This window comes from Sinohyriopsis cumingii, chromosome 6, assembly GCF_028554795.1.
Source record: "Sinohyriopsis cumingii isolate HCF-2022 chromosome 6, ASM2855479v2, whole genome shotgun sequence".
In the NCBI taxonomy this organism is placed as follows: Eukaryota; Metazoa; Mollusca; class Bivalvia; order Unionida; family Unionidae; genus Sinohyriopsis; species Sinohyriopsis cumingii.
In genome coordinates this window covers 68,873,495-68,882,222 of record NC_142966.1, presented here as the reverse complement: position 1 = coordinate 68,882,222, position 8,728 = coordinate 68,873,495, and the positions used below count along the sequence as shown (strand labels likewise).

The following is an 8,728-nucleotide window of genomic DNA, read 5'->3' as shown; positions in this document are numbered from 1 at the left end:
ATATATTGATATATATTTGGCAAATGGACTGTTCGCTATAGCTGAGGATAACACTGTATGCTGAACTGCGATCCATATATAGTAAAAGCCTGAACTGGATCCAATGAGAAACTGGATAGCAAGGACAAAGTTACAACTGAATCTAGTCCAGTGCAACTGGGTATACAATCAATGATATTACGCTCTTGGCTAGAGCTGAGGATCTGGAAAGTGTTCAGTATTGACTTGCTAGGTCAAGTGAGAATTGGTGGAACTCTGATGGAAAAGAGTGACCTTTTTAGTTGAGGATCTGATAGAACCACATGGTCCCAGAGAATGGCCAAAAAGAAGTACAAGTTTCTTCCAACAGTCTCACCAGACGAATGTACCCGGGAATAGAGCGCCCAGCAGTACTGGTTTAGATTACGGGGATGAACATAATTTAACAATGGTTATTACAAGTTCAGGGGGAATTGGATACTGGATTATCCATGAAGTCCTAATGGCATTATCGGTATTAGCAATCATTACGGTATTATTATCCGTCAAAATACTTTAGGTCGCCAACGGTCATGAATCAGTCAGCCCTTATCCAATGCTTGGCAGACAATAATAAAGTGTGACAATCTCCATTTAATATGAGAAGTGTAACAGCTGACTGCAGGATCAAGATAATCTAAGCCTGTTGTAGATTGTAAGGCTATTCAAGAAAATGGTGAGCTCAGGTGAAAGCGATTTTGATTTTAGAGAAGTAACAGATAGAAAAAACTGATTGTTGATCTTGATTAAGACCCCTCTAAAAAGGCGTCACCATTTATCACTCGAGTCCTTAGCTATAATGATTTAATGAAAATAATTTAATAATTACTTGGTGGTATTAACTCTTTTTAATAATTTCTCACAATTGGAAATATGATCTTGTATGTATGTATGTATGTCTGTCTGTCTGTCTGTCTGTCTGTATGTATGTATGTATGTAACAAAGCTTATTCCATAAGCTTTAACATAAAAGTTCTGCGGATAAAAATATAAGATACTCTTTATTAATTCTAATATTGGCAAGGAAAGAAAATGCACAACATCAAACAAAGAAGTCTAAAATACTGTGTTCTTATATTGACATAACTTTATATCGTTTTGCAATCTGACGTCTAGTCATTCACATCATATATCATTTATTTCGATAAAAAGAAATATTCAGTTTAGAGATAACACATACCTATGAGTCTTTTGTAAATTACTTAAGTTATAGTCACGATGAGCACTAAAATGCTATTCATAATATTATCATATAGGCAACATCGGTCTGAAGCTCTTTCTTTCTGTAGGTGAAAACAGTTGGTTTACCTGGGTGTTTTACCTCTGCTTTACCTAAACGTTCTTCCATTGTGTTATGATGGAATTTGTCACATTTAAGCTTTTAAAATTGAGGAATAAATGTTAGCATAGATGTTGCAATAAATATTTAGTCATAAAACAAAATTAGTAATCTGCAATGAATTTATTCACATCAAAGTCAAAGGCTTAAAGAGGTAAATACTGAATCCATCACCTCTTCAAATGAACCTAATATCGAGTTTTGATCTGTTTGATGCCAGTGATGATATAATAGCAAACTTGTAGATGTGTTTTGTTATCCATTTACTTTCACACAGCATAGAAAGACCTTTTGTAATGACTTCTAGCATGATTTCAGTTAGTAAATGATTGTTGTACAGACACAAGATTCCTATGTAAAACTTTTTTGCGTGTCATAAAAACGTTTCAGTTTACATTTAATGTTATAACAGGAACCTTCATAAGATATATATGGTATCAACGTCCAAACTGTATTTTATTTGTTTTGATATAACAGTACCAGTATGACTGTCACCATTCCCCACTAGATGCAATAAAACCTATGCCTATGTATACGTTATCAAGATTAGTGCCCAAAATACCAAACTGATGACAAACAACACCAATGGCATCAGTGCAGAAATAAGGGTAAGTGGACAGAAGCTGGAAAAAGTCACAAGTTTCAAGCACTTCGGATCAATTATCACAGATGAGGGCTCCAAACCACTACTACTTTGCAGGATTGCCCAGACTACAGCAGCAATAACAAGGTTGAGACTAATATCGAAAGATATCAACATTGCTCTTGGTTCCAAAATAAGGCTGATGCGCTCGACTGTCCTATCTTTCTTTCTGTATGCTTTTGAAACATTGACGCTCACATTAGATCTACAAAGAAGGATTCAAACCTTCGAAATGAGATGCTACCACAAGATGTTAGGCATCTGATACACTGACCATGTAACCAACGAAGAAGTCAACAACATGATGCAACGAGCCATCAGACCCTATGAAGACCTCTCGACAACTGTAAAAAAGCGCAAACTGAAGTGATTCGGTCATATCTCAAGATCATCTGGACTGGCAAAAAACAGTCTTGCAAGGCACAATGCGAGGGTGCAGAAGAAGAGGCAGACAGAAAAAGAGGGGGGAAGATAACATTAAGGAGCGGACAGGCATGGGACATGAAGATTCCCAAAGGGCAGTAGAGAACAGGGAACGATGGGGAGAATTCGTTGTAAAGTCAACTGTGGTACCCCAACGACCTCTTGGGTTAAGGGATTGATGATGATGATGATGATGTTGATGGTGATGATGATGATGATGATGATGATGATGATGATGATGATGATTGACGAGGATGTTCGACTGTACCACGGATTAGATGGATTACAGATATGTTTCTCTACATTATTGAAAACAGTCACAATATGGACCAAGTTTTATCAAAGTTAAGTGTGATCTATATCCCCTCTTTGCCTAAAACGTTTACAAATGTTTTAGTCCACGAAACACTGCAGACGCTTGTGGTTCCGAAACGTTCTTTAGTTGTGATACATGTTTAAAACCATTAAAAGGTAAATTATCGCTTCAATGAGTATTTTTATAAGGGTTCTTTTGTCGAGGAGTGTGTGTGAGGTTATTTTGAAGGCACGACGGAGGTAAGTCAAAGAGTTTGAATGCACCCATAAGCATTTTTGAATTACACGCGACGTTGAAAGGGAAGTGGATTGGTTACATATAAGACCCGTCTCCAGTATAATTGTTCCCTTGGGCTATTGACGTTGGCATATAAAAAAGTTAAATGTAATAAATCTTTTAGGAGCCTGCAGTCTGAATAAATGAAAATATATTTGATCAGGGTTAGTGTGTTAATTGCAACAACCAGGAAAATACTACTTGACCATATTCGAAGCATAACCAATGAAACGTATTATCAAGAGGGATTTGTTTTTAAAAAATTGAGGAATATCTTTATCAAACGGCTTAGTAAACAACTTAGAAAAAATTATTTATAGGTCTGATCTGAATCCAAAAACTGATGACGGTGATACATCGACGTATTATAAGATAAAAGGTTGGTTACGTAAGGAATTTAAGTTGTATTTCATATTCCAATCACAGACTATGAAATAATCTTGACAGTATTCAAGGTAGAATATATTTACCTCATGTAATGGGCGTCCTGGAAATCATCGTCACTGTGGTGTTTTGTGCGCCACAACGTTTATAGAACGTATAAAGATAACAGAAATGTGGCATAATTTGCTTCCGACTATAATTAACCCTATGTTTAGGAGCCTATTCCGCTAAACATTCGAACGCATTTTGCATTTAGTATTTATATACATTTAGCCGTGTTCATGCACTGTCTAGTTCACACTATGTGACTGAAACAATTTACATGTTATTCAGGCATGACACATGGACCCAAAAACATTTTTACGGAGTGCACTAGGCCCTTTATCAATATTTAATATAACGTGAAACAAACACTCCATTCCTCATTACCTCTGACGCTTTTTCTCCTTGGATATAATTATTGGGTTATGACAATTAATATAACAAAAATGATTTTTTATCCACCTGTCTATTTCTCTCTGATAATAATTTCTTATATATTTGGCGCACGCTCACCCTATCATCCTATAAAACATCCTAGAATAAAGAAACTATTAATCATTATTGCGCAAATTTGATTAAATACAGATAATACCTCTCTAAATTTATAGATATTACACGATTTAGTAAGCCCCAAAATTAACCGGTACGCAGTGGACGATCTTGAACCAAAAAGTTGAAAGTATTTCCTAGTGTGTATCTGCAAAAGCTTTGAACTGCACTTGACGATTCTTCTGAAATGATTAATTACAGTAAAGCATGATCATTCAATAGGTATAGAAAGGTAGTGAAAATAAAGAAACAAATATTCAGTCGGCGTTCGCAAAGTCCATATTTTAGTAGGACTGACGTCACGAATCACATGCTTGAAACCAGGCCATATTGACATGGTATGTATGTATGTACGTATGTGTGTGTGAGTGTGATTTGGATTATAAACGTAGCTTTAACAATTTTTCAGTCATATTGCTACGATGTCTTCTGAATTCTTCTTTTTTAACGCATAAATATATTGCCATTTATGCGCCAATTTTTCCATTAATCCATCCAGCCACACATACATACATACATAGAGCGTCCGCCTCAGAAGTGGGAGCTCGTGGGTTCGATCCCAGGCCGAGTCATATCAAAGACTTACAAAAATGGTACTAACAGCTACCTCGCTTCGTTTTCGCCACATCTAATTGTACTACTATTTTATGACAAAAACAAATGTTGATGTTCCATTAGTTTTATCATTTAGAGGTGGAGCCCACATCTTTCTGGGGAAAATGCTGGAGATATTGAGATATTGCATTATATCTCTTCTGAATTATTTCAGCAATGATTAGTGCCTATGTGCTTGACAGTAATGTACACACTCACAGATATATATATATATATATATATATATATATATATATATATAGATAGATAGATATATAGATAGATAGATAGATAGATAGATATGTGTGTGTGTGTGTTGTAATTGCATTGACTACTATAGTATATTCATCTAACAAATCTTGAACAGGATTGTCAATGAAAAGAGAAATCACCATATTGTAGGAATATTCATTTTTTTATTTGACAATTAAATAGCATATATTCAATCACAGCTAGCGATACTTGAGTATTTCCGCAGGTTTTCGTAATAAGACAATGAACCACATGTCTACATGATATTCAGAGAATCTATATAAATACAGACAGTCGAAAATGAATTATTGTATTGTTCTATTACTGTACGAGTGTCTTTTGTATTCTATTAATTTATTAAAGATTGCACAATTTTTATGTTAAGTGAGGACACACAAATAAGGTTATTGAGGAAAACAATCCTTCCAATGCACCCATAGGACGCTTCCATGTAATTTGCTTTGGAAAACAAATAAATACCTCTCGCCTCAAATAAAAATCACCATGATACGAAGCTATAAAACATTAGAGTGAAAGAGGAATATTCATTATCCTAAAAGTTATATTTGTTGATCTCTGTCTATAGGCCGTCAATGAGAATTATATGAGGCACGCCATTAATTAAGAGAAAAACACACCTAAATACTCTTTTTTCATGCTTTTTTATTTCTCAAAACTTTAAGTAACTGAGTATATAATTTATTATATATTTTGATCAGCTTATTTGCAATGTAAATACATTGCACACAAAAAAAGCAATCAAAACGACTCATTACCTTGTAAAGTTTGCCCGTCACTCCTGAAGTGTGGTTGAGGAGGTGCCCAACCCAGAGGAGTTCCTGGTGGGCTCCTTATATCTGTCTTTAATTGTATGTTGGGGGCTGGTCACATATAACACCACCCCTTTCACCCAGTTCAGTGGCATATCTCAAAATCCCTATTAATTCGTACTACGATGGGATATTCACTTGCTCATTGCTTCTAATGAAAATACAGTTGGATGAAGCATTGTTATGGACATCTGACGGCTTATCGTCAAATACCCAGTCATATTTTGAAAAGTCACATAAATAACATCTGACAGGATGGGAAGAAGAACAATAAAATCCGGTTCGGGCGAGTCTGACTCCACAACATTGGTCGGTATGATTTGGAAATCTACTTTATCTAAAGACTTCGTCATTAACAGAAAGAGGACCATTGCGTTGGCTCTTTGGTAGAAATGGTAGCAACTAGAAAAATTACGATGAGTATTAATTCTGTGTAAGTCGAACTGAAATGGAACGATCAAATATTCAGTTCCTGTTTCACCTTATTTAATACATTGAATAGGAAAATTCATGTTTACCTCAGTATCTTTATACGAATATGAACGACAACAAGTGATTACAATTTTCAGAGACAGTTTCCATTAATGAACATGGTGAGTTTTCGTCTACATGAAAGATGTGACGTAAAAGTATCAATTATATTGTCCTCCACATTACACCAGAAATATATCAATCAAAGTAATCATCATTTTGATATTTTTTATTTTTATTTTGAGAAGATCTACCAGAGACTGATAGATATGTTAAATTTAGTAGCCACTATTATTCATTACAGAAAAGATAAATATGCTACATGTCTATTCTCTGTCGTTTGAATTTTATTTCTCATGCATGGCAACATAATGACTTTCAATACTTTAGATGAGATCGGTGAATATTGAATGTTTTCTACCATTGGAAGTAGGGCTTTGACCTTTATGGGTAACGTTCTGGATAACTAATGTACCTGTAATCGTAAAATAGTTGTCATCTGTTTCTTGATAAGGTTGTGTGAAAGAAGATTGCTTCCTTAGCTGAGTGGTGGGGATAGAGCACAGAAATTGCAGTATACCTGCAAAATAAATGTTGAGTACTCTATCTGAAATTATCATACACTACTAACCCCGATATTAAATGCCATTGTTACTGGCGGCTATTAACAGGATCAATCATATATTGGCTATTTAAAGGGGTCACTTCTTCAATTTAAAAAGATTAAGAAGACAAAAGGAAAACTATCTGAAATGGTAATGTTTCTGTCTTGTGTAAAACATAAATACTTTTATCCTGTAGACTGAAAAAAAATGAAAAGTAATAACATTTCTGAATAAATAACGAAAAGAGTTAGCACATTTCCTTGCATCAGGTTCGATTCCGTATTCTAATAGAAACTCAAACCTCAATTTGAGCTAAACTTTTGTACTAAGCGAACTTTAAATTTTCCTTGGTTTCTCTTTGATAAAAGAAATGGACAGATATTGGAAAACTTTTGTACCTTTTCAGCCATGTTTTCTATTTGAGTTCATTAGAAATAGATGAAATCATAAGAATAATAGTTTATTGATTTAAAACAAATTTATTTTAAAGTCCATTTTGCGAAATGAATAGAAACGATTTAGACTTTTGAATAGTCACTGTTAAAAGTCAAAGTACGAATACATTCTTACCATAATTGTTGTCCGAAACCTAAACCGTCCGCAATGGAACCGTAGTGAAGTCTGTTCAAAATCTTTATTCCGGAAATCAAAGATTTCAGTTCAATGCGTTGTTGTCGTACTGCTGTGAAAACAATATACAAAATTAATTTTGCGTCACGTTACCTTGATAATTCGTAGTGGCACCATATCAAACAAAATTATTTGGCACATCCTTATGTCATTAGCTGTTACCGCAAACGGGATTATCCGCTGTTACATGGTGTGTGTCATTGCCTATTATCTATATAATACAGGTCAGCATGTGGATCTACAAACAAACGAGGTCCAACTAACTATGTTCATCAAAGATAGAACATATGTACAAATGTAACATTTACCTGTGATAATATTATTTAGAATTGGCTGAAACTTTGATCGAAGGTTCCTTACTTACCTTAAGAAGGACAAATGACAAAAAGAGTTTTATTAAAAAGAGTACGGTCGATCGATAATCGCCATTCATTTTTTTTTTGGTCCTGTTTATCGGCTTTTTCAAGGGAAAAATACCGTTAACCGTCGAAAGTTTTTTAATTAAAGCTTCTAGAACAAATGCTGTGAAAGATACTCGAGTAAGAGTTAAGTAAATTCAAAGTCAGGACTATGTTCAAAAAGAATCTATGTATTTTCTTGAAGTTTAGAATCATTACCGTATTAAAATTGCAAAAGCTTTTTAATTTGCACCGAGAAATAAATCATATATCCATTTATTATTTTTATGCTATTCGTAATAGATAGGGAACAAAGCTGGAAGAATAACTATAAATAAATGCATTTAAATAACTCATTTAAAAACAATATGACATAATAGTGTTGGTAGCTAATTTTAGTTTTCCTCTGTAATTTCACCAGATGAAAAGTCAACGTCCCTGTGTGTGGCGAAAATTCCTTTAATCTCTTACAATGCATTTTGATCCAGTGAATTAGATGCTGACTACTATAATAATAATAATAATAATTGAGTATTATTTTGTACAGTTCATTGTAGCTAATTATCACGCTTTTAACTCTTTGCCTTAATCAAACATCGTTATAGATCCTCACTTTCACACTTGATTATCCCACCCAAGTCCGAACATGACCCAGAATTAGGCGTCAAAATTAATTATATACATGATATATCTGTGAATCAGGTGCGTGTTTATCATGAGTGAGCGCGTGAGTGAGTGAGTGAGTGATCGATCAGTGCACGAGGCGCATGGACGGGATGAGAACGTGGAGCAACTGTCATCTAATAAGATCCCTAGGCGCTCTTCGTATCGTTTCTGGACGAACGATATCTTATTCCTTGTGTTCGCGCCTATGGTGTCGAATACAATTCGCGAGAATTGTAGTATCTGAATGTTTAGGGTCTTCGTATCTTTATGTGATCGTGTTGCTATATATTTA

The 8,728-nt window shown here is 34.6% G+C and overlaps 1 long non-coding RNA gene across 1 annotated transcript; it reads right to left on the bottom strand.

Annotated features, from left to right (window-relative positions):
• Positions 1-5,176: 5,176 nt before the first annotated feature.
• LOC149797141 (uncharacterized) lies at positions 5,177-7,424 on the bottom strand. Its single transcript, XR_016421498.1, has 3 exons — positions 7,313-7,424; positions 6,613-6,717; positions 5,177-6,109 (listed from the first exon to the last, which is right to left on the bottom strand). It is a non-coding gene; the product is annotated as an uncharacterized LOC149797141 (long non-coding RNA).
• Between the last annotated feature and the right edge of the window lie 1,304 nt (positions 7,425-8,728).